This window comes from Notolepis coatsorum (assembly GCF_963971535.1).
Source record: "Notolepis coatsorum genome assembly, chromosome: 4".
NCBI classification, from domain to species: domain Eukaryota; kingdom Metazoa; phylum Chordata; class Actinopteri; order Aulopiformes; family Paralepididae; genus Notolepis; species Notolepis coatsorum.
In genome coordinates, this window is record NC_140168.1 from 44,706,329 (window position 1) to 44,732,466 (window position 26,138).

The 26,138-nt window shown below is 44.8% G+C and overlaps 2 pseudogenes across 2 annotated transcripts in view; both read left to right on the plus strand.

Annotated features, from left to right (window-relative positions):
* The window catches only part of LOC311227563 (RNA-binding motif, single-stranded-interacting protein 3-like), a 107,612-nt pseudogene extending 104,164 nt beyond the window's left edge, over positions 1 to 3,448 (plus strand). Inside the window, exons 9-10 of the transcript XR_014621043.1 lie at positions 1,062 to 1,187; positions 3,104 to 3,448. The product of XR_014621043.1 is annotated as an RNA-binding motif, single-stranded-interacting protein 3-like (transcript). The remainder of the gene's footprint in view (positions 1 to 1,061; positions 1,188 to 3,103) is intronic.
* Positions 1 to 26,138, plus strand: part of LOC311226498 (beta-1,4-galactosyltransferase 1-like) — a 690,468-nt pseudogene that overhangs the window by 629,906 nt on the left and 34,424 nt on the right. The gene's annotated exons all lie outside the window — the stretch shown is intronic.

Here is a 26,138-nt window from a genome sequence, read left to right on the forward strand (position 1 = left end):
GACAGTGGGGCAATGTGCGCAACGACCAGGAAGGGAATTGGCATAACGACTAAATTGGGATGGGGTGAAAAATACAGAAAAAAGTGAGAACAAAAAAATAGATAAAAAAAAAAAAAATAGTCAAATTACTTTTTCATAGCTAACAAGATTGGCAACTGAAGAACTATACTCACACAAACGTGCGTGCATACTGTACTTAAGAAAAAGCGAGAGTGATACTGTTCACTTTTTAAAGCAGAGGAAAAGATTTAGCGAGATGGACTGTATCATTATTCATAATACTTTTTTACAGTAGTACACTCAGCTGAGCTGTCATCATGCTACTTCTCTATTCAGTATTGACCTATCTCAAACCCTGCTCTCTTTTCTTGATCCTCCAATCGCAACCTGTTGCTTCCCTCGGGTATTCGAGGATCAAGAAAAAGAGGGCGGGGCTTGAGAGAGGTCAATTGCACACAATTGCATAGCACTACTACTAGTCTGTGTACGAGATGCTTACTGAGGATTATTTAAGTAATCGATTCCCCAGATTATTTAATCGAATAATTGGTGCATCAAAAAAAAAAAGATCAGACGAGATGCTTTGGAACATTTAACCGTCACCACTGAAACGTTTAAAATCCATTTACAATTTGTTCCTCACATTTTTACCCATTCACTCACACAACGACGGTGGAGGCGACCATGCAAGGTGCCACTTGCACATCGGAGCAATTAGGGGTTAAGTGTCTTGCTCAAGGACACTTGGACACACTGCCCGGGAGGAGCGGGAATCGAACCGGGAACTGCCGGATTACCAGACGACCACTCTACCTCACGAACCACTGTCGCCATTGTGGAACTCATTGACATTGTATGTTGTTGCACCATCAAGTGTTTCTAATTCTAATGTTCTGTTCTTCTCTGTGTGTGTGTGTGTGTGTGTGTGTGTGTGTGTGTATGTGTGTGTGTGGTGTGTGTGTGTGTGTGTGTGTGTGTGTGTGTGTGTGTGTGTGTGTGTGTGTGTGTGTGTGGTGTGTGTGTGTGTGTGTGTGTGTGTGTTGTGTGTGGTCCGTGCTCAGGGAGTGGTGACAGATGCCTCCCCCCAATTGGTGGCCCCCTCGTCACAGGAGGGTGTCAGGCCAGCAGCAACAGATACAGGTGGATGGCGGCAGTGACCACGTCCCTACGTACTCATACCAGTCCAAGTGAGTGTACTGAACTGTACTGTACTGAACTGGACTGGACTGGACTGGACTGGACTGGACTGGACTGGACTGGACTGGACTCGACTGGACTGTACTGGACTGTACTGGACTGGACTGTACTGGACTGGACTGGACTGTACTGTACTGGACTGGACTGGACTGGACTGGACTGGACTGGACTGGACTGTACTGGACTGGACTGGACTGGACTGGACTGGACTGGACTGTACTGGACTGGACTGGACTGGACTGGACTGGACTGGACTGGACTGGACTGGACTGTATTGGACTGGACTGGGACTGTACTGGACTGTATTGGACTGGACTGGACTGTACTGGACTGTATTGGACTAGACTGGACTGGGGTCCCAGAGCGGGTTCCTGCTGGGGTTTCATTTCACTATTTATTTTGCTTACGGGAAGATGATTGGGAGAAATCTGTTTGTGTGATGTTGAACAGTTTGTTGTACTTGTTTCACTGTCCCCACTGGTATCTCACTAACTAGTATAGAATAAGTACAATTAATGCATGTATATTTAGGGGACCTTGATATGAAATATGAAAGTTTGGGAACTTGCTTTGGGAATTCATTTTTTCTCCATAGGAAGCCACATTTCTTCTCATTACTTAAGCTGGTGGGGTATTGTATAGTCTTATAGTCTTAGGACAGGATAAGATACAGGAATGAGAATAATATAAGGACAGGATAAGATACAGGAATGCGAATAGGATAAGGAAGGAATACAATACAGGAATGCAAATAGGATAAGGCAGGAATACAATACAGGAATAAGAATAAGGTAAAGAAGGAATAAGAATAAGATATGCCAGGAATATGATACAGCAGTGGTCACCAACCTTTTTAAGCCCAAGATCACTTCTTTTTTTTTTTTTTGGTGAAGGCAAGATCTACCTATTGAAGCGTTGAGAGAAAAAGACAGCCAATATTGCACTTTAAACTAAATTACTTTTATTTGCCTGTATTCTAATTACATGCAATGCTTTGGTCCAAAGTAGAACTGTTATATGTAACTTTCTCAGTCAGTGCTAAGTGCAGTCATCTTATGCAGCATCACTTTTCACATCAAAACAAAAGTAGAACTGTAATGTGGACCTTCTCCTATTAACATTGCCAAACATATTTACAATTAGCATTTTATAAAGTCGAACTGTAATGTGTACTTTCTCAGTCAGTGCTAAGTGCAGTCATCTTATGCAGCATCACTTTTCACATCAAAACAAAAGTAGAACTGTAATGTGGACTCTCATATTATTAACATTATAAAATGCTAATTGTAAATATGTTTGTCAAAGTATAACTGTAATATGTACTTTCTCAGTCAGTGCTAAGTGCAGTCATCTTATGCATCTTATCACTTTCACATCAAAACAAAAGTAGAACTGTAATGTGGACTCTCAGGGAAAGATCTAAAAAAAAAACGACGGGTTGGTGACCACTGTGATACAGGAATAAGAATGAGATAAGGCAGGAATACGATACAGGAATAAGAACAAAGTAAAGAAGGAATAAGATGCGACATAATCAAATGACTGGGACGATAAAGTCATCAGCTGTCATTTTGTCAACACCGTCCACACAGTGTGTTCCTCCTGATCACAATTGACTGTGTGCTTCAATTTCTATCCCCCTCTGACTGAAACTGTCAGCTCTATTGCTTTAGCGAGTTTGCAATATTGTGCTTTGATTGCAATAGTGTGCCTCTGCCACTGCAACCCTAACCCCACACACACAGGCATTCACACTTATTTGTTCTCTCTCTCTCTCTCTCTCTCTCTCTCTCTCTCTCTCTCTCTCTCTCTCTCTCTCTCTCTCTCTCTCTCTCTCTCTCTCTCTCTCTCTCTCTCTCTCTCTCTCTCTCTCTCTCTCTCTCTCTCTCTCTGTTCCCTCCACCAGATAGCGACGGGCTGGGAGACTGTTCCTGTGACAGCGTTGCCTTGAGACTGGAGGGTGGCTGCACTGAGATTGTGGAGGGCAAAAAAAAAGAGAAAAAGAAAGAGAGATTGCTTCCAGATTGCCCGGGCACCCAAAAAAAAGAGACACTTTTTTCATTTCCTACCTGGCCTATGAGGAAAAAAAGCAAGAGAGAGAGAAAGAGAGAGAGAGGAAAGGAGGATGGGAACAGGGGAGGCTGCTGGGCGCAGTGCAAAAAGAAGTGAAAGAAATTGTTTTAGTCTGGGAACCTGCTTGAAGGGCTGAGGCTTGAAACGTTTCTCACTAAGAAAAATTCTCAACTGATTAAAAAAAGAGAGAAAGAAAGAAAGAAAGAAGAAAGAAAGAAAGAAAGAAAGAAAGAAAGAAAGAAAGAAAGAAAGAAAGAAAGAAAGAAAGAAAGAAAGAAAGAAAGAAAGAAAGAAAGAAAGAAAGAAAGAAAGAAAGAAAGAGAGAAAGAGAGAAAGAAAGAAAGAGAGAAAGAAAGAAAGAAGAAAGAAAGAAAGAAAGAAGAAAGAAAGAAAGAAAGAAGAAAGAAAGAAAGAAAGAAAGAAAGAAAGAAAGAAAGAAGAAAGAAAGAAAGAAAGAAAGAAAGAAAGAAAGAAGAAAGAAAGAAAGAAAGAATGAAAGTAGGGGGGAAAGTTAAAAAAACAAATAAAAGAAAATCACACAAAAACAATGTTGAATGCGCAGGTAGGTGTTGATGATGATGATGAGGTTTATTTTGTAATTAGATTTAAAAACACAAAAGGGGAGTCAAAGTTTGAGATACACAAGATTGTCTTCCTCAGATTATTAAGCTACTTTTTTTCTTTCAACTCTTTTTTATGTTCTAGTCTTCAAATTTTAGTTTTCTAGATATACTCGGGAAAAAAATACTATGTTTTTTTTGTCTTTAGTTCTTTTTCCACGGCGCGCAGGACTGCCGTCGTGGGCTTACACGTGGCAAATTGTGGTCACTCACTCACTCACGTTCCGCGAGGGACTTTTAGTCGAGCGCATGCGCAGATCATGTACACGCTTCTAGAGACTTTCTCCTGCGCTGGCACAGCGCTAACATAGTGTGGAGAGAGGTCTGGCTACGGCAGACTAAGCAACGCCTTTCTCTGCATCTCCCTAAATCATCCTCGAACGGCATTATCCCGCTTTCAAATGCAAGATATTAACAACACAAAAGCTGCCCCCAGCTGCTAAAAGCACTCTGGTGCGCTCGACGGGATGTGCACGGATCCGCGCATCGCCAGAGGCAGCTTCACTTCAGCTCAGCACGGACAATTAACCCTCTCGACTTTTCATTTGCTATTTGTGTGATTAAGTTGAGAATCGACTCATGTTTCTTCAACTGTACAGCAAGTTTATTTCTGTTAACATGCATACCTTTGTGTATTTCCCAGTTTGTGTTTGTAAAACCAATTGATGAGCTGAGGTGCGCTAGCTTACATTGCGAGTGAATGGTCGTTTACGTTAACAACCTCGGCTCTCTGAGAGACCTGTACTAAGGGAGGTCGTCTTGTAATTGCGCTCTAGGGATAGGATGCATCCCGTTAAAGACACTGCTACTTTGTAGCGATATTTAGGCCCATTTCCGGTAAGCTAGCGTGTCATGTTTGCTTTGGTATCGATGGATTCCTTGCGATCTCAAGATTCACATGATATCAATGACTTCATGCTAGCTTAAAACCTCAGCCCGGTACGGCCTTCAAAAGACAGTGATGGCGCAAGGTCGGGATGACATAATGGGGCTGCTAGGCATTAGCAAGTAGTGTAATGTTAACCAAACAACTTTCACATTCCACAACTGGCTGCGCCGACACATAACGTTAGTTGCGCCGTGGGTCTGGACGGTTTCCCGCTTGTTCTTTCTTGAATCTTCATGGCCTTAATTGAAGGGTCGCCAGATACTTTCTACAGAGTTTAAGGCTGACGGTCTCGTTGAAAACTACAAAGAAAATGTAAAAAAAAGAAAAAGAAAAAATAATTCAAAAAAGAAAAAAAGAAAAAAAAAGAAAACCAATCAGTCTCTTGGACCAGTTAGATGGTACAAGACGCTGGTAAAGGAGTTGAGCTAAAGAGAGAGAAAAAAATCTATCACATAAGCTGTACAGATTTAATAGAAAAGAGTTTTTTCTTTCCTTCTTCATTAGAAGAAAACTTTGATAATTATTATGTCAGAGGTTACAGAGTAAGAGGAAAATAACGTGTCTGTCGGGGGAGGTGGGGGGGACCATGCTTTGAAGAGATTTTTCAAAAAGAAATGCATAAAGAAAAAGAAATCACGCTGCGTCGTAGAAGATGCAGTCTGTTTTTGCTAAATGCTGAACTTGTTTTTTTTAATGATCATGGTTATTATTTTACATGGCGAAGAATTGCTGTCGATGACATTAGTGCTTTTTATCTGCGACATTTTACCTTTTTTATGAGCTTTATGATGTTTTTAGCCCGCTTTGCTTGTCACACTGCAAAAAAATAAAAAAGGAGAAAAAATTTAAAAAAAAGGAGAAAAAGAACTATAATGAACACAAAAAAAGTCTATGGGGAAAAAATGAAATAATCCTGGCAGTGAACAGTAGATTCAGTAGGAGCTTTACGGTTTAAAACCAATCAGTGCAAAAGCAATAGAAAGAAATTGTTGACAATTTCTGTAGTCTTTCCTAGTTGTGGATCAAATGCAGCCCAAGGATGCCATTTTTATACCAAAGATGAAGAGACACTCTAAACCAGAGTTTTTGTTTTGTTTTTTCTTTTTCTTTTTCTTTCTCTTTTTCCGTTTGATTTTGTCGTTGTTGATGTTCTTGATGTTGTTGTTGTTGTTGTTGTTGTTGTTGTTGTTGTTGATACTGTTGTTGATGATGTTGTTGTTGTTGCTGTTGTCACTGTTGTTTTTGATTTGACCTTCCATGGCCGGACCAGTCCTTACTATCCTTCTGACCGTTGCTTTTTTCTCCGGTTTTAAAGCTACCTTCCAATGGATGTCCAAACTCTCACACACACACATGTACACACACACACAGGCACACATCCAGGACACACACACACACACACACACACACACACACACACACACACACACACACCCGTCCAACAGTAGTTGAATGTGTGATGCAACCAGTAGGGGTTTGATAGCTACTTCCTCACCATCTTCATGGTCTTTCCATTCTGTTTTTATTATGTTACATTACATTCACAGTACTTTTCACACATCCACCTCCGTCCCTCCTCCCTCTCTCTCAGATTAGAGAGGAACCAGATTGGGGGGAATGTTACTCGTGGTCATTGGTACTGTATTGTGCATCGCTTCTGGCTTCGTCATGGTTCTTGTCCCCCGGGCTCGTCTTGTCATCATCCCATGGGTTCAGTGATATCTGCTCATCATATGTCCCCTCTCTCTCTCTCTCATCTCTCTCCTCTCTCTCTCCTCTCTCTCTCTCTCACTCTCTCATCTCTCTCTCTCCTCTCTCTCTCTCTCTCTCCGCTCCGTCTCTGTTGGTCCTAACAGAACATCACCAGACGTTATAACATATTTCTCTATGGATGCAAACGGACCGTATTTCTCTATGTGTCGTCAGAACCAGGAGCGTTAATGAACAATAATCTGACACTGACCGGCCCTTAGCACTCGTCCCCCGACCCGGCTTTACCGCCGCTCACCAGCACCGCATGACCGCGGTGGTTTAATACCACGGTCCTCTCCAGTCTGCGCCTCAATTCCATCCAAATCAGACGGAGAGGTGGAGATACTTTAAGGTAGGAGTGTGTTTACATCAAGGGGCCCATCGACCTCCTTACTACTTGTTTGGACCCCAGTCCCCAGTAGTCTCACCTTGGTGTATTGGGGATCCACAATAAAACAAAACAAAACTCCACCGGTCGTGTGCATCTTGTCCATAAGACGGAAGCTGCCACTTAAGCAGAACCCATGGCGACGTGTGAAAAGCATCTCTCTCTCTCTCTCTCTCTCTCTCTCTCTCTCTCTCTCTCTCTCTTCTCTCTCTCTCTCTCTCTCTCTCTCTCTCTCTCTCTCTCTCTCTCTCTCTCTCTCTCTCTCTCTCGGGGGGAGGGCAGTTGTCCCCGCAGAGGTTCCCCGGCAGCCGTAACAAGGTGCTGACGGCGACCTTTCTGCTCGGACCGCGCCGCTGCTAGACGCACCGCTCGCAGCCTCCCGTTGTCCCCAAGTAGACCACAGACAACCCGTCTCGTCCCGCTCATGAGTGGCGACTGCCGTTTCCGGGAGCCTCTTGAGACGTTCGATGATTAATCTCTAAGGATCGCCCCCCCCCCCCCCCCCCCCCCCACAAATAGATACCATGCTACACCCATTACAGCAGCCCGTCTGTGTGTGGAGCTGTGTGAGCTCTGTTCTGCTTGACCACTTCGCCTGCCTCGCCCTGATGTGCCGCTACAACTAAGAGAGACCCTATTCTCCTTGCTATAGTGGCACCATTAATGTGGCAGGGTCAGGCTAGACTCTCTCTCTCTCCCCCCCTCTCTCTCTCTCCCTCTCTCCCCCTCTCTCTCGGCTTAACAGTGTGACAGAGTTCTCTGTTTACCTCTCCCACTTTCTCTCTCTCTCTCTCTCTCTCTCTCTCTCTCTCTCTCTCTCTCTCTCTCTCATCTCTCTCTCTCTCTCTCTCGCTCTCTCTCTCTGAGGTATCTTCTCTTTATTGGGTGGCGCAGAGCAGAACCGCAAACCAATTTCAGTCACTGTCTCAATGAGGCTTGACGGGCCCAATTTGTCTCCCTCCGGGGCAGTCGGATCCACTCCAGTGTCCCTCAAAAGACCCCTTTCTTAGAGACGGAGAGAGGGGCTTTTTGTTCGGTGACAATTGCAATTGAGCTCCTTGCCGCTCATGTGACCCGTCGGAAAAGCCGGCCTGGCTGTCGTTGTATTCCGGTCGGAGAAACATGGCGTGCGAGGGCACACTGCGTGGGCAAGCTATGACATCACGCTATGACATCACGCTATGACATCTCGCACGGCGATGTTTGTAAGTAACAATCATTGTATATCGAGTGCCTTTAACGAAGCTTCCAAATGATTCCAAATACTGCATTATCCGTGTGATGGTAAAAAAGATAAAAAAGCACATGGAAAGGCTTATTTGAACAAGTTGTGCTAAAGAAACACGACACAATGTCCAAGCTACTCTACGGTGCTAACAAGGAAGCTATCGAGGGGCGTGTCCCTGCGTTCTGTCCATCGGATCTGTGTGACTCTTGGTCCGTTTCATCCACACCGGCTTTGTTCTTAACCACACTTGGTTTGGTTTTCACCCTGTAACAGCAACAGTAACATGTGAAAATGACCTCTGGACATGTTCAGCTCCATCCACTAACCCTGAAGTCAGCCTCATCCACTAACAGAGGTCAAAGGTCACATATGTCTCTCAGCTAGATGGACTCTAGAACCATTCAGGTCTTCATCGTCTCATCAAACCAATACCCGCCTCTTCATCTGCCAGCAGCCAATTTGATTATGATGTTCAGAGACTGTAGTAGTATGTCCTCATCGCCCGACATGTCTCTGCTGACACCACACTCTGACATCTGGTCTCGGGGCCCACGGCCCCCCGTTCACATCTCCAACACATTTCGCACTGTTGCATGAACTCATTTCTCTCGTCTTCTGATCCCGAATCATTTTCTTTCCTGTCAGTCATGAACAACAGAGCTGCTACCCTATGAGTTGTCCAGGTTTAAGCTAGCGTGTGTCAATAAGGCTTGGTTCTATACCCATTTGGGTTCCAACGTCAACTCGGTCCTCAGCCACAGTACAGCTATGACCAAGGTCTCTTCAACATGATCCATTTCTACAGCTGCTACTTTGTGGAGCATGGAAGCCCCCCGTTGATGTGTAACGAGGCTAACGGGGGCTGAGGGTGCCGCAGTCGCAGATCAGAGAGAGGAGCGTCCTCAACATGTCGTTACGCAAGATAGGATTACAAATAGCCAAGAGATTATGAAAAATGCACAAACAAACAATATAAGCTCTCCGGGTTGCTGTTTATGAGATTCACGAAAGACACAAAAAAAAAAAGAAAACATTGAAACAATTGTTTTTGCCTCTGTCGTTTTTGGTCCTAATCTTTCTCCACTAGGGCCAACGATGTCAAAAGTGACCGAACCGAACAAGCAGACATGACTCTTGTCTTTAATAGCACAACACCGTGGAGGTGAAAATGCCTCCATGGAAACGTACAGAAAAGCGTGACTGCAGTTTCGAGACTCGGTAGCCGGAAAGAAAGAAAGCTTTGCTCCCTGTCAGCACAAACCCAGAGAGAGAGAGAGGGGGAGAGACAGAGAGAAAGAGAGAGAGAGAGAGAGAGAGAGAGAGAGAGAGAGAGAGAGAGAGAGAGAGAGAGAGAGAGAGAGAGAGAGAGAGAGAGAGAGGGGGGGGGGGGGAGAGACAGAGAGAGAGGGAGATCATTAGCTCCTGTTGCCGGGCAGAAGTGGTCGGCGCCCAGAGTTACTCTGTCCTCATGCAGCAGTGTGTGTGTGTGTGTGTGTGGGAGAGAGAGAGAGACGCAGTGCAGTCAGTGCAGACGTTTCCTCTACAGGTCTCCCTGTGACCAGCTGGACTTCACACTAATTAGAGGCGTGCACACACACTCACACACACTTTCTCCCTCACACACCCATACTCAAGGACGCACATGCTCACTCACCTGTCGAATGCTTTTTTTTTCTCTGTCATTCATTAGTTATTTGACATACGGTAGTCAATGTCCCTCTATCGGCCATCGTTTGCATCAGGTGACATCTGCATAAACTCACGTTTGTCTGCAGCCAATGTCAGGGCTTAACCAACAAGGAGAAGACTCTTAAACACCCGCTTTCTTCCTCCTCGTCGTAGGACCTTCACCTGGGTCAGTGTTCATCAAGCGTCTCGGGGTAGACCAGTGGTCACCTTACCTTGGCCATCTCCATTTCATTATGCTCTACAACCAGGGGGAATATAGAACTCCCTCACAGACGCTAAGTATGTCAGGGGAAAGTGATGGAGAGCCATGCTTGACCTCTCGACTATCCATCCCCCTTGTTGAAATTGAACACGTCATGCTCTGTCTACAAAGGCAAAATTGATCTTTGTCGACGTGCCCCTACTCCGAGACACTTGACAAATACCAACCTTGTGTTTTCTAACCCCCCCCCCCCCCCCCCCCCCCCACCCCCCTCTCTATCTCACCCACTCACTGGCTCCGTCCCATAACCAGTAATTTTTGTGACATACAAATGTATTCACTAGAACGTCACTTACTACAGTTGTAGCCATCGTAGTAAACCTCTGTTCTACGCATTTGTTGAACCTGTCCCTCCATCTTCTAAGCCCCACCCTCTTTTCTCTCGATTCCTCCAATCGCAACCGTTGCTTCTCACGGACGAAACCTTGCGTTCGGGGAGGATCGGGGAAAGGGGGCGGGATTTGAGATCAATAGGTCAATGATTGTTCTTGTAAATCCTGCAGTACTGTCGCAGGATCGCCGCAGGGTGGACTTGCTACAAGCCATGCGTTCTCCGGTGCCCAAACCCCACCATCACAAGGTTCTTTTAGATTCACTCACGACTCACGACAGGAGCGTTCCAGTTTGTTCAGAGCTCTGTTCTCACACAGACTCCTACAGTAGAGAGTTGTGTCTCCCTAACTCAACCCAGCACATAACACACTCTCTCTCACTCTCTCTCTCTCTCTCTCTCTCTCTCTCTCTCTCTCTCTCTCTCTCTCTCTCTCTCTCTCTCTCTCTCTCTCTCTCTCTCTCTCTCTCTCTCTCTCTCTCTCTCTCTCTCTCAGCACTTGGCGCCATGTAATTCATTGGGGGAAATGGCTCAAACCATCCGCACAGCAGTGAGGCCCCATGCTTTTCAATAGATGCTTCGGTTCACCTTTGACGGTTTGGCCAAATATCCCCAGGAGCACAGCCAGCCAGCCAGCCAGCCAACACACACTCCTCAGTCGAAATGGCTCCCAGAGTCACGGCATCAAAACACGACCGGGTAACAATTAATAGGAAATGGCCGACCAAATTATTAATGCCAGCGCAGATTGTGCATTAAGCATGGGAATCTTTTTCACCAGAAGGAAAGAAAAAAAATAGGAATATTTATTAGGACAGCAGAGCATTTTCTTTTCATTTTCTTTTGTGTTTGACTCAAGATTTTCTTTTTTTGATGGTTTGTTTTGTTCGTTGTTTTTTTTTTGCTTTTCTTTTGTTTCAGCGCAGAGGAGGACGCGGTCACGCCTCACACATGCTGCTCAGTGTGTGTGATCTTTGAGAACTATCTGTACATCTGTGGATGTTCCACTTCGGTTTTATGAGTTGTTTTTTTTCTCTGATGAAGCTTTCAATAAAAAAATGTGGGGAAAAGCACAAAGGAGTGTTGTCCTTTTTGCGTTTCTTTCTTTCTTTCTTTCAGTCTCCATCGCAAAACACTTTTAATCACAGCTGCGGGGGTGGGCATGGTGTTGATTAGACAGACACCTTGCCATCTTCTTTAACAAACACACCCATCAACCCCCACACACACACACGGTGCCACTATTACCATCCCCTATTATCTATCTCAGTAAATTGCCGTGTACAGTATTAAGCACTGTTTTTCCACTCATCCTGACTGATGACACCTTTTTTGTGTTGACCTTGAACCCCCCCCCCCATCCTCTCATAATTACAGCCTTCACAAATGAAGCTAATATCCCTCAACGGACCTCTCCCTCCCTCCATCACCCATCAGAGGAGCTCACACGTGCCTGATTGGGTGTAAAGTGGTCATAATCAAAGACAGAGGAGGCTTGCTGCAGGGGGAGGTGGATCGATGGCGATCAATCAGCCTCTTCACTCTCATTTAGGCCAATCGATGGCTGTCCTTGTCACCTGCTAGGGACGGTGGCTGCCGTCAATACCGCGGCTGCACAGTAGCCAAGTTTCCTCTGCTCTGAGACGTCTGCAAGCTCCAGGCAGGTCCCCCTCAAGACAAAGGATGTCTTAATAGAAAGGAATTGACTGGGTGAGTGTGCGTGTGCGTGTGTGCGTGCGTGTGTGTGTGTGTGTGCGTGTGTGTGTGGTTATGATGATGCTCTTCTTTGCATCCCTACATCCTCCGTTACAGTAGGAAGTATACCACATTACGTGAAAGACACATTTTCATTGTCTATTCTCCCCCCTCCGCTGTCCTGTCTGTTTGGGTAAGATAACTGTAGATACATTACATAGAGTGTCAACATTTACTGCTTCTCCAAGCTATACAGTGTGTGGTTCAGAGGTTCAGAGTGTGTGTGTGTGGGGCGAGGGGGGGTTGTCATATCCAGAGTAAACATCCAGGGGAATCCCGGTAATATTTGTTCAATGTCGTCTGTACTTTATCAAGTCATATGCCAACAGATCCCATCTCTCTCTCTCTCTCTCTCTCTCTCTCTCTCTCTCTCTCTCTCTCTCTCTCTCTCTCTCTCTCTCTCTCTCTCTCTCTCTCCGGGAGCCAGCAGAGCTTCTTATCTGCAGCGGTGGAGAGAGACGTAGCGGCAGCGAGCCACAAGGGCGCAGCATACCAACACAGATGTTATCTGCTGTATCTGTTTCACACAGGAGGAGGAAGCCGCCCCCCTCCATCCTGGATACCCAATCAAGGGCATCTCCACTGGGAGGGGGGGGGGGGGGGGGGGGGGGATTCATCCACAACAACACAAACAATTTTTTTTTTTCATCTACCAACTGTCATCTGCCGAGTTCCTATTAAGATGAAGGAGGAAAAGTGCCTTGACGTATACGGTGGAATCTACCCGTCGTATTGCAATTCAAACTGTCTGTCAGATTATTACCTTTGCCGTACCTGGATAGCAGTGTGTGATTAACACGTCCGATCAGTTTCTCCTGGATACCTACGCCATTTTTGTTGTTGCACAGTTGATAAGGAGCGAATGGGAAATCATGACAGATGCACATATCTGTATCGGTACAGCGGCGACTGTAAATTGCACATGAACAGATACATGTGGTGTGTTACTTAAAGAGTGTGTGTGTGTGTGTGTGTGTGTGTGTGTGTGTGTGTGTGTGTGTGTGTGTGTGTGTGTGTGTGTGTGTGTGTGTGTGTGTGTGTGTGTGTGTGTGTGTGCGTGCATGTGTGTGACTTGGGAGCAGTTCCTTGAACGGCGGCTGAGAGTAACCACAAAGAGGTTCCGTCATGGCCCAGAACACAGGCCTTGTGTTTTGATTGCCCTCCCATTACCAACTCCAGTGAACAATGTGTACCTCTGGGGTGACTACACTGCCGTTTCAGGTTCCAGCTACTTGAGCACAATTGATTTACACACTGCTTAATTGAATAGAGAAATCTGTACAATGAGGCAGAGTGGGACGGGGATCCGAAGGACCTGGGAGCTTCCAGGTGCAGACCGATGAGCTTAAATCCAATCAAGGAATCCTGCTACTCAGCAACCAACACACACACACCTGGTGCTTCTTAATAAGCTGACTTGCCACTAAAAGAGAGATAATTAGTTAACGGTGGGGTCTGGGGTGCTGATCTAAATAACCGCCCAGGGAGGGGCTGGTATGTTTTGGTACTCATTATTTGCTTAATCAAGTACAATGTGAGCGCGACAGGCCTGTCGGCGATCATTAAACGCAGCTAAATGTGGATGTTTTCTGTTTCCCTCTCTGTCCAGGCCTATTGTGTTCGTGAGACATTACTACATAACCCTGCCTTGTCCAGACCAGACGCATTCACAAAGGTGTTAACCTGAATACAACAATTGATTCCCTCCAGCCATTGTTCTGGCCACGGAATGGGCCTCATCAAAAGAGGAACCTTTAGCTGTAATTGATAAACAAGGTGTGAACGCCGACTGCAGCTTCGCCCAGCGCTCACCTCGAGGCGACAAGAGGGGTGAAAACGCACCCGCCTCTGGGACTGATTGCCCTCACTGGGCCCGCAAATAATTTTTAATTAGTAGATAGTGGGAGAGGTTATGGTTATGGATGGGTTTATAAACAACTTTTAATGTTAAAGATGCTGTGGTGTTTTTTGTTCAAATAAGTGTTAAATAGCTACATTCTGACAGCCATCACTTATATAGTGTTTGATCAGTAACATGGCTCTCCCAGTCCCTCCGCTCTGCAGTAATCAGACTTTTTTTCCCTGGTATCCCATTCCACTTCATCAAATCAGTATATACTTATTATAATTTCTTTTGTATTTATTATTTTTGCCAGACCGTTTTTTTCTCCCCTGATTGGATAGTGGATTGGAAGTGTTCACTGCAGAGCAGACGGACTGGGAGACCTATGTTACTGACCAAACATAAGTGATGGCTGCCGGAATGTAAAGCTATTATTTTAACATGTAGACTACTAAAAAGAAATACCACTTACAGCACTTTAAAAAATGAGGCCCAGGGCATTTAACGTCAGTCTCTCCCCAACTACCACAGTAGAAACAGCAGACCCCTGTGGCAGCGTGGGATGAGTCACACACACCCCCTCCACCCATCCATCAGACAGCAGCTCCGTTTCAATATTCCCGTGATGAATTACCACTCATTGTATTGCATTCATAAAGCTGCTGTGACATCATTTAGGTTTCTCCAAGAGGCCACACTGCAACGCACATAAGAGTATTGTTCTTGGGGCAGCCAGTGTTAGCGGGTGGGAAGCCGGTGGGGTATGTGTCCTGATCGTTGTAAACTGTGACTCCTACTGGTCGGTCGGGGCGCCTGTTCAGCAGGGAGGGGATCTGGGGAAAATAGCGCGAACCTCCGCACACGTTACGTTCCCCCAGTGAAACTCCTCGCTGTCAGGTGAAAAGAAGCGGCTGGCGACTCCACATGTATTGGAGGAGGCATGTGGTAGTTCTACACCCTCCCCAGGCCGACAGTGGGGCAATGCGTGCAACGGAAGGGAATTGGCATAATGACTAAATTGGGATGGGTGAAAAATACAGAAAGCCCAAAAATAAATAGAATAACAAAAAAAATGTTTATTGTTCTTGTTGCCAGACACAGCCAGCTGTAATGTGGACAAAGAGGGCAATTATATAGGAAGAGGGAAATGAATGGCGATGACTGAAAACACAACTGTCATTAGCTAACTAACACCCTGAACGTCAGCTAAACTAAAGAGATGATTGTGGATGTTAGGAGGTTTGGTCAATCTGTTTCTAAGATGCTAAACATGGCAAATCAAAGTCCCGGGTCTGCTTATTCTCCCAGAGTTGGTGATGGAAGTAGCTAGCGAATGTTGCGTCTCGGTTCCTCCCCATCTCTGATGTGTAGTGCATCTTAGCTAGCTAGCTAGCAACATCCCGGCGACGTGGCAGTCCTTAGGTCAGGTCTTCATTTCCCTCAGGTTCTTGCACGAATACGAGTGGTCAATGTTCAACGCTGGGGCAGTGGTTTACATCAGACTGGCAATATGCCACGCCACTTTTGGGGGAAAACAAATGGGGGAATAAACAGGGATTAGATAGTGTTTGTTCATAAACTATAAACGTCAGGACAAAACACAGATATAAATCACACTGAAGACCATTGTTTCCCAGAAATAGTCATTACTTCTTCTTGGAGATTCTTCTTGGAGATTCATAGGCATAGGTTGTGTGATAGTAAAGGGTTAACCTTCTGTCATGTGGCAGTGAAAGGGTTAAGCGGCTGTTGTGTGGCAGTGAAAGGGTTAACCTTATGTGAATTGTGACAGTGAAAGGGTTAACCGTTTTGGTAGTGCGGCAGTGAAAGGGTTAAATGTCCAAGTAGGGAAATTAGGAAATATCCTGCAGCTGACTGGAGAAATAGGCCTGAAAACGGATCAACCCTAACTATGGTGTGAACGCTCAATGGTGGCCAGTGTTGGAAAGTATGCTTTGTTTGACGTAACATGATGCACTAACTTTTCAAAGCATTCTGCCATTTGGCCTTTATACAGGCCAAATACAATGGTGGTCAATAGGCCCAAATGGTCCAAAAATAGGCACGTCCGTGAAAAACAAAAAGCCAAAGTAGGCTACCTGGATTTGTCGGTCTGATGTATGGCTTTGCCAAAAGACAGGAGGGTAGTGGGTAGAAGGCTACCTGTGAGGACAAGACGAGCGCTCTGTGCGTGTCGTGTCGTGGACTCCTCCAAAAACCTAGATGACGTCTCGGCAGCTTCGTGAATGCCCTCCATTGGGAGCGGAGCCAAGACTGTCCAAGTCCCACAATAACACGAGTGAAACAATTGACTCCCATGGGACCCTGGGGAGCTGCACTCAAGACCAGCTCCCCCCAGGTGCCAGTATGGCACAGCTCTCAATACACCAATAACAATAGGTGATAATTGAGGATGTGAAGAGAGCCAATGCCTTTTACATCCGCGGTGTCTCCCTCCCTAAGCAGCTGTTTCCTCGGGAGGCAGAGAGAAGGAGGCAGGGAGGCAATATTTAAGTTGGAGTTCAAATTCAGCCATTCAGGTTCATTGACAAGGTCAGTTATATCTATATATCTAAATATACAATTTTGTCAATTTCTCACGAAGTGAAGATTTTGTGCCAGTATAGCAGACCAGCATTTCCCTAGCATGCTACAGTATTACCGTCTCGGCATCGACCTCTGCAGTCATATTTAAAGATGTGCCCTTATTAACCTAGAAAAGAGCCACACTTAGCTTCCTCAGAGGCTCAGTTGTGCCGCTGGTCCCAGCTGTGTGATTTGGAGCTGGCTGAGGGCCATGCAGAGTGAGGAACTGTGTCTAATATCATCTGGCGCTGAGGGGACCTCGGACTGGGAGATCTCTGGACACTCAGCCAACTGACTAGACTGAAAGAACGGGAACCTTCCTCTCCATCTCACCAGAGGTGAGTGGAACACAAAGCACTTATATAGCAATTAAATCGTATTTTTCTCAGTTGGATGATGCGGCAGAGCTCTCAAAGTTTTATGTCCAATAGAAGCCTTACTCAGAATAGTTCTCTTTCTTCCGGCATGGCTGCCCATAACTATTGGTAACCACTTTAAAAAGCAAATGTCTAATTTCTGTGCAGTGGTCGATTAGATAAAACATTGGAAAAGCATGATACTACTGTTCCATTGTGACTTGTTTACAAGATTCCAAATAAGATCAAATTATTACTGTTGACAGAGTCACCTGGGGAGCAAAATAACTGGTTATGACAACGAGGTCCTCTTTAGCCTTAACTGACGTGGTTTATTTCATATGTACATTTCACCATGAGACCTGCTCTCCTTGAGAGCTAAAGTGAGAGAGACAGAGGGGGAGGGAACATTCCCTACCTGACGTCAGCTGCTATAGATGCGTCTCCTTACGCCTATAGTGCCCTCTTGTGGAACAGTTAAAGTGCAGTTATATTCAAGCATATTATTACTTACATTTAACACTCCCACTTATGAATGACGTGTATACTGTTCAACTTTTCCAAGAAAAATACAGTTCAAAACATCAAAAGAACATGGCAGTCAATATTACATAACAGGCAATATTTTACACACCAAACATGACCCCTGCAAATCTTTTCAATTTCAGTTTGGGGACAGGCTTGGTCATAGCGTCTGCAACCATGTCGTCTGTAGGACAGTAAACAAGTGTCATCCTTTCTTCTCTGATGACAGATCTAATGAAGTGATATTTTATATGTTTACACCTCTGTCGGCACACAGGGTTTCTAGCAAGTGCAATGGTTCCCTGGTTGTCTTCATAAACAACAGTTTTCTTATATACATAGGTATCCATTCCTTCGAGCAGTTGTTCTAGATAAATACATTCCTGTATTGTCAAAGCTAGAGCCATATATTCGGCTTCACAAGTTGATAGTGCCACTGTCTGTGGCGTCTGCCGCCCAATCTGCATCACTATAGGCTTGAAGCCCTAAGCCCTCACTGCTCTTTCTGAAACAAAGCTGTTTATCTGCTGTGCCTTTGAGATAACAAAAAACATGTTTTGCTGTAATCCAGTGCTCTTCTGTGGGATCAGCCAAATGCTGTGATAATTTATTCACTACAAAACATAGGTCAGGGCGAGTACATGTTGTCAAATAAATGAGGCTACCTACAGCTTCTCTGTACATTTTTACATCTGTCAATTTCTGAGCATCCTCTTGGTAGTCTAGCTTTTGATCACATGGTGTTTCCCTAGTTCTACATTCTTGCATGTCAAAACGATTCAGGATCTTTTCCACATATCTCTTCTGGGATATTTTTACACAACTGGCAGACTGTTCGAAGTCCATGCCTAGAAAATGTTTTAACCTACCTAGGTCTTTCATTTTGAATCTGGTGGAGAGCATACCTTTCACCTGCTCTAGGTTTCTAGTGTTGTCTGCTGCGATGATTAAATCATCCACCCAAATCACAATTATCACTTTTCCTGACTCTTTTGACGCCTTTGTGTAAACACAGAGGTCTACTGGGTTCTGTATGAAGTGATCTTCAATTAGACATGTATGAAGCATCTTGTTCCAATTTCGCCCAGACTGTTTCAGGCCGTAAATGGATTTTTCTAGCTTACGCACTAGCTTCTCTCCTTTCTTCTCGTAACCTTCAGGTTGTTCCATATATATCTCTCTATCAATGGGTGCGTGCAGGTAGGCTGTCTTCACATCCATCTGGTGTAAAATCCAGTTGTCTTCAGCTGCCTTCTGCATCACTACCCGTACACTGGTCAGATTGGCTGTAGGGGAGAATGACTCACCGTAGTCTATTCCTTCCCTCTGACTGTAGCCTTTAGCTACAAACCTGGCCTTGTACTTGTCGTGCCCTTCAATACCCTCCTTGATTGAGTACACCCATTTGCCTCCCACTGTCTGTCTACCCTCTGGTAACTTTGTTAGAGTAAAAGTATGATTGTCCTCTAGGGACCTCATCTCCTCATCCATTGCTCTCTCCCATTTTCCTGACTCAGGGGATATCATGGCCTCTTTAAAGGTCAACCTCCACGTTGTATTTTTGTTCAATAAACAATGTGGACTAGGCCAACAGTGACTTTCATGAAGAATTGGAAAAAAAAGTATTGAAATTGACCCAGTTTTAGCGTTTTTATCAAAACATTTTGTCTGCCCAACACAATCAACATGCACTTGCATATTTTAATCAATGGTTTATAACGTGCACGTGTAATGTCGTCACAACAGGTATTGGTCACCACTCACCAGGGGTATCACCAGGGGGCGCTGAGAGTCACACAGCTAGTGGCAGGCAGAGAGCCTTGCTACCATAGATATATGCTTGCTACTACTAGCCGAATGGAAATGTATCTGTTTCACCTCACTATTGCTCCGTGATTATAGCCATCCATCCATCTCTAAAGCTAACCACGTTACCATATTTGTAATAATGTAAATCATTGTGTCGTTGTACACATTGTGTTTATAACGTTAGTAGATAACATAGCTTAGCTTGGTAGCTATTGTGCTAACAACATATCCCGACATCCGGCTCGCTGGCCGGCATGAACGGCCGACCCAAAATGATTCTCTCCTCTCTGTACACCCCGACCCGTCCCCACGGGTGCCCTGCCGGGGGGCCCATGGACGCGACGGCGGCGGCAGCCGCAGGGCGCCCGAGCCCGCAAAGGCTAGTGTTACACGATAGCTATGAGCTAACTAGCGCTGCGGGCTCCGGCGCCCTGCGGCCGCCGCTGTTGTTGAGTCCACAAGCTTCACTCGGTGCATCAGTCACGAAAGGGGCTATGATGAGCTTGGCAAGCCAGAGTAAAACACAGTTTTCATTCAATCAATCAATAACAACATTAACCAGACTCTCGTTGTGTCTATTATGCTAACGCTAACGTTACCTCATTGTGTCTATTCTACACAGATAGCCTCTCGTGTCTATCTGCTAACGTTAGCATTAGGCTAACTAACGTTACGTCCCTAACCCCCAACAACAAGCGTAACTAATCAGCAATCTTTTTGTCAGACTAAACTCTCCGCTCGGTGGCAAATTGTGTTGATGTCGGTTTTGTTTCATCAATAAATGAGGCAGAATACACAGTGACTGTATCCTTTTTTATTGCACTCGTTTCTTGCTGCAAACATACAAAAGACATCCTACTCCTACGCGAGACATTAAAGATGGCGGCGTTCTGTTTCCGTTCAGACTCCCCAAATAGTGACGTCACGCGTCTCTCTTCTGACCAATCAGTGGTCTGCAGTTTTTCACGTGTCATTTCTGGAGCTCTCATGCTGATCATCAGCAGCCCTGCCTCCCCACACGGAGACAAACTGAGTACTTTATTTTAGTGGAAAAGCAACATTAGATTCGGCTAATTAATATGCAAGCCACACCTGTTGTGACGTCGGCGTTTTGATAAGCTTTTTTGATTCGCGCGTGCATGTTATTCGTGCGTGGACCTTTTTAACTCTTTCAGAGTGGCATTTCCGGTGTCAAATGGAAATAAATAAATAATGAAATTATATACCAATGATGTAAACTACCCATAATTGATCAGTAGGGTTTAACCTAGAGGTTGGCCTTTAAAAGTCTGAGGTACACCACTCACTACTCTGTAGCAGTAATCTATGCTGGTAAGTGTACTGTCATCCTCGTCACTTTCTCTCTGGGCATAGTCTTTCAGATACTTTGGGGGATTATGTTCCCGGGAGGGATATCTCCCACTGCATGAGGCACGTGATGTCACCCTAGGGTGCTTCCCGTCATCATCCTCTGGGGGTTGTTGACCGTCTGTCTGCATGTCTGTGCTCAGTACACTAGGCTGTGGTGTCTCTCTTTCCTCACACCCTACTCTGGAGTCCAGCTCTGGCTCCTGTGGCTGTGTCTCGTTCTCACATGTTGTCTTTGTGACAAACTTTACTAACCTGTGCTTTTGCACTTTCCCTTTACCGGGATAATAGACTAGAAAAGCGGAGCTGCCCTTGTCATGCCCTACAAAAGTCCTTTTTCACACCTGGACTCGAGCTTTCCTCTGTCCTGTTGGTAAGCATAACACACTAACCCAAACCTGTGCATCCTGGCTAGATCACACCTTTTTCCTGTCAGTGCTGTATACGGGGTGGTGCCCGTGTGCTTGTTAAAACACTGATTTCTGGTGTAAGCGGCTTCTTGTACCGCATAATGCCATAGACTCTTAGATAAGTTACCATCTATTAGCTTACACCTAGCCATTTCGAAAAGAGTGCGTCCTTCCCTCTCTGCTATCCCGTTCTGGTGCGGCGAGTAAGGACAGGACGTCTCGTGTCTGATCTTGTTCCTTCTCAGTAGTGATTGGAACTCTCTATTTGTGAACTCTGTTCCGTTATCGGACCTTAAGCATTTTATGCTGCCATACGGAGCTACATCTGCAAGGAATTTTTCTGTGGCCTGTGTGTCACTCTTTGCTCTGAGAAAGTAAACAAACACTGCCCCTGTACACACATCAGTATATCCTCGTAATTACAATGACCCATGATCTCATGCCATGTCTGAATATCATGACTGACATTACACATATCATTTTCATTACATTCTGTTTGTAGATAATACATTCTCTTGTACACCTCAATGTTAAACGTCATACCGTCAGGCTCTACAAGAACATATTTACCTTCATTGAAGAACACTTTGGCACCGTTTGCAGTAGCATATTTTTCAGAGAATAGTTCTTGTGGGAACGAGGGTATGTAGAGGGCGTTCTTCAACGTCACTGTACACCGCGCCCCTCACTGTCTATGTGGCATACCTGTGCGTCTCCTCTCCCCTGCGCCAACCCGAATGTGTGCTTCCCGTCTGCCAGCTCCATGCTGTGTCTCTCCGGCTCGAAGGTGCTGTCAAAGTTCTTGAATCGGTTCCTGTCGTTGATAATGTGGGACGACGCACCTGTGTCCACGATCAGTCCCTTCCTTTGGACCTGCTGCTGCTGCGGTGACTGGGTGACGTATGCTGTCTGCGCCCCGAAGGTGAAGTCCTCTCTTCCCGCTGCTCTCCGGGCTTCGTCTCGACTCGCCTCACGTCCACCGCTGCCGCCATCTTGCACACAGCCGCCATCTTGCACGTGCGCGTACCGAGCGCTCTGTTCGCGGTTCTTTCTACACACTCTGTCTGCGTGTCCCGAAGTTCCACAGAAACTACACCAAACGTTTTTTATGCATTTGTCTTTTCGATGACCCTTTTCTCCACATCGCCAACACGCCATCTCTGTCAGGGGTCCGGTCTTTTTCTTTGGCGCTGCCCGGGCCTTCATTACCCTTTCTCCTGCACTCTTGAGCACTGTGATGATCTGTTCCGCCCTGATGACGTATTCAGTCACAGTCTCTGTGTTAGCTTTCTTCAGCGCGGTCAAAGTTATATACAGGGATACAATCCGGGGCCTACCTCTGCCGATGTAGTGTTCTCTTAACACTTTTAGACTCTCTCGGCCTTTGTCCTTTGTGTCCCGGAATATCAGCCCCAAGCTCGTGTTGTATAGGAGTGGTGCTAGCTCGCAGTATGCGTCAGCATTCAGCTTTGTATCCAGGGCTTGCGCGGCCTCCGTTATTTCTCCCGTGAGGCCCGTCAAGATTGTCTTTTTCAGCCCCACTCCGTGCATACAGCACAACATCCGCTCTTCCCAGAGCTCGTATTCTTCTGCCCTTCCGTTAAACGTGGGCCACTTGCTCCTGCCTCTTGTCGCCATCTTTTGATGGTAGCTTAGCTTAGCTGCCCGTTAGCTTAGCTTTAGCGTCACACGGTTCTCCCGCTGCTAAACTAGCCTATACTTTTCAGCTAACTAGCTATCGTTATTTTTGCTCTTCCGTGATCTGGGCCCATAACCTGTTGACAGAGTCACCTGGGGAGCAAAATAACTGGTCATGACAACGGGGTCCTCTTTAGCCTTAACTGGCGTGGTTTATTTCATTTTTTTTGTATTTTATTTTTTTATTATTTTTTAAACAAACACATAAACAAACATGACAACACACGATTAGATATACAAGCATTGTTCACAGTGCACATCAAATTAAATCACAGTTTAAATAAATGTCTTATACAAGTCTTATACAAGTCTTATACAATGTCTTATACAAATAGAGAGCATCCTGACTGGCAACATCACCTCCTGGTTTGGGAATAGCACTGCACAAGACCGAAGCAGACTACAAAGAGTGACACGTTCAGCCGAACGCACAATTGGAGGGGGGCTCCCCACCCTCCAGAACATTTACAACAAGCGGTGCAGGGGCAAGGCTAAGAGAATCATTAAAGACTCCAGTCACCCGAACAACTGCCTCTTTGAACTGCTGCGGTCAGGCAAGCGATACCGGAGTCTCAAGGCGAGCACAGAAAGACTCAGAAGAAGCTTCTATCCCCAGGCCATCAGGCTGCTCAACGAACAATGAACACTACACAACAACAACCATCAAACGCACATAGCACACACATCCACACGCACACACTCACTTTAAACAAACACACTGTAGCACCCACTCCCCACACTTTATATTTATTGATGAAGGATTGCACTACAACTCGTACACCTTACTGTAAATTGTACCTAAATTGTACCTCATCCCATTTCTGCTTTGCACTATATAATATTGTACATTAGTACACTGCATAGTATTGTATATTATATGGTAACTCAGTTACGTCTATTCTGCATCGAACATTGTACATATGTCTATACTGAACACTGGGACCTCATTTTCTACTTCTAATTTACATGCTATACTATGTTATTTGATACTATCTTGTCTAGCACAGTCTCTGGAGCGTAACAGTAAGAAGCATTTTGTATGAAAGTATTCTGTACTTCTGTATGACAACTATTAAAGAAACTTGAAACTTGAAGATATGCCCCTAATACCTGCTATCTATTCGCCTACACACATATGCTCTTGCTCGCACCCCCCACCCTGGACCCCCCAATGGATAATCCATCCATTATCATTCGCTCTTAACCAGACACTACCATTATATGCTAGCTTTAGATATTTCTAGATAAATCACATATGTAAGAATCCAGACTTTTCGGCAAATTTTTTCCGGTTGAATCCATCATGATGCTATCAGTTTTTTAGCCACTGTAATACCAGATAAAACCAATCTCTTTAGCTGTGGATGTACTGCATACTCAAAAACATCATTCAGCAGTAATACAGAGGGGTGTACAGGTATATTCAGAATTAAGAGATTTGATAATTGCTGGGTCACTTCTTTTCAGAATATCTTAACTGGTGGGCACTTGCAGGGGCGGAGCTAGGGGGTGGCTACTTGGGCTCAAGCCCCGAATGTTTTCTGAAAAGCCCCGAATCTATTTATTATTATTTTTTTTTATTTTTTTTTGACAATTCATCATTGTTACATAAAAATATGTTTGCACCAGATTTAGCAGAAGCTAATTTCCATCTGTGGTCTATCCAGCTGCTAACTGTATTTGAGTGAGTTAAGTCTTGGTGTCATGGTAGACTCAGACCTAAGCTTTAAATCACAATCAACAAGTTGACAAAAACGTAATTCCTCCACCTTAGAAACATAGCTAAAGTACGGCCATTTATAAATCAAAAGGACGCTGAAAACCAGATCCATGCCTTTATTTCAAGCCAACTCGACTACTGTAATGCACTCCTTACCGGCCTCCCGAAAAAATACGATGATAACTATTTTATTGCAATGCACTATTGCATTATTTTATTCTATTTTACTAACTATTTTATTGCACTGCACTATTTTACTTTGTATCAGTGAATCATAGACGCCTGGCCATAAGAGCATTCGGAGCATCTCTGCTCTCCCACTATTGAACTTGGGGGAGCAAAGGTATGCTCCATAACTACGTTATGGTTAACTGAGTTTTATAGTGAAAAGAGCAGCTTTATTGGTCAAGATTGAAGACTCTATATTGCAGGAAATTGCACGTACAGGTTAATTCAATTTAAAAAAAATCTGCCGTGGAGGGGGTTGTGCCTGACCCCCTCCAAACCACCCCTTGCCTGCAAAAAAAAAAAAAAAAAGGCGGGCACCTATCTGGGCTAAGCCCCGGATCTCCTATAATCCTAAATCCGCCCCTGGTGGGCAGTCCCAGTACATGTGCATAAATGTCCCCTCGTCCCCATTTGTACATAAGGAGCATTTGGAGTCTTGTTTAAGACCCATTCTGTTCAGTCTTATAGGAGTCAAGTATGTCCTATGGATATAGTTAAGATTGATTTGTTGATAGTCCGGGTTCCTTGATGCAAGTCGAACATTTGCCCAGGCTTCTTGCCACTCAAAATCTATTTCCAGGTCTGGTATATCCCTCCTCCAAATAGAGTCTAGGTGGAGGGTTTCATACGAGGCCGTTAGTAATTGATGATAAAAATCTGATACAAAACCTCTCGATGTCTCTTTTTCATAGAAAAATTTGTGGTATCTGTGGTGTTCAATTGGTATCCTTAATGGAACACCGTGAGACTTCAAACATAACAATAATTGTGCGTAAAAAAGATATGTGGAACCGGTGAGATTAAATTTTTTTTCTATTTCATCATAGCTACAAATACCCTGTTTGTTGAAAACATCTCCTAATGTATGTATGCCTTGCTTTTCCCATCCGTTTTCTAATCAGGAGTGCATTGTTATTGAATAAGGGAGTATGATTATGCCATTTATGTGGGTTAGAATATTTTTTTTGTGTTTCACGCCATATCCGGATCGCATGTGTAATTATGGGGCCAAATTTCAGTTTGCATTGCTTAATTGATATTTTGGTGTATACTATGTCCTGCAGTCTCTGTGGTGCTACTATATTTACTTCTACATTTCTCCAGGATACTGATGCTTGGGGTTCAAACCAGGTTGTCAGTGGTCTTAAAGTGTACGCCTTAAAATAGTGGGGAAAAATTTGGAATTGCCATCCCTCCGTCGGCTTTGTTTCTCTGTGCGGTGGATCTTTTTATACGTGGTGGTTTGTTATTCCAAATAAATTTATATGCGGAAGAGTGTAATTTTTTCCAGTAACCATCTGGAGGGGGTAACGGAAGCATTGAGCTGATGAAGTTGATTCTAGGTAAGACATCCATCTTAACTATTGAAACCCGTGCCTGTACTGAGTTTTTAAGTTTTGACCACCTGTCA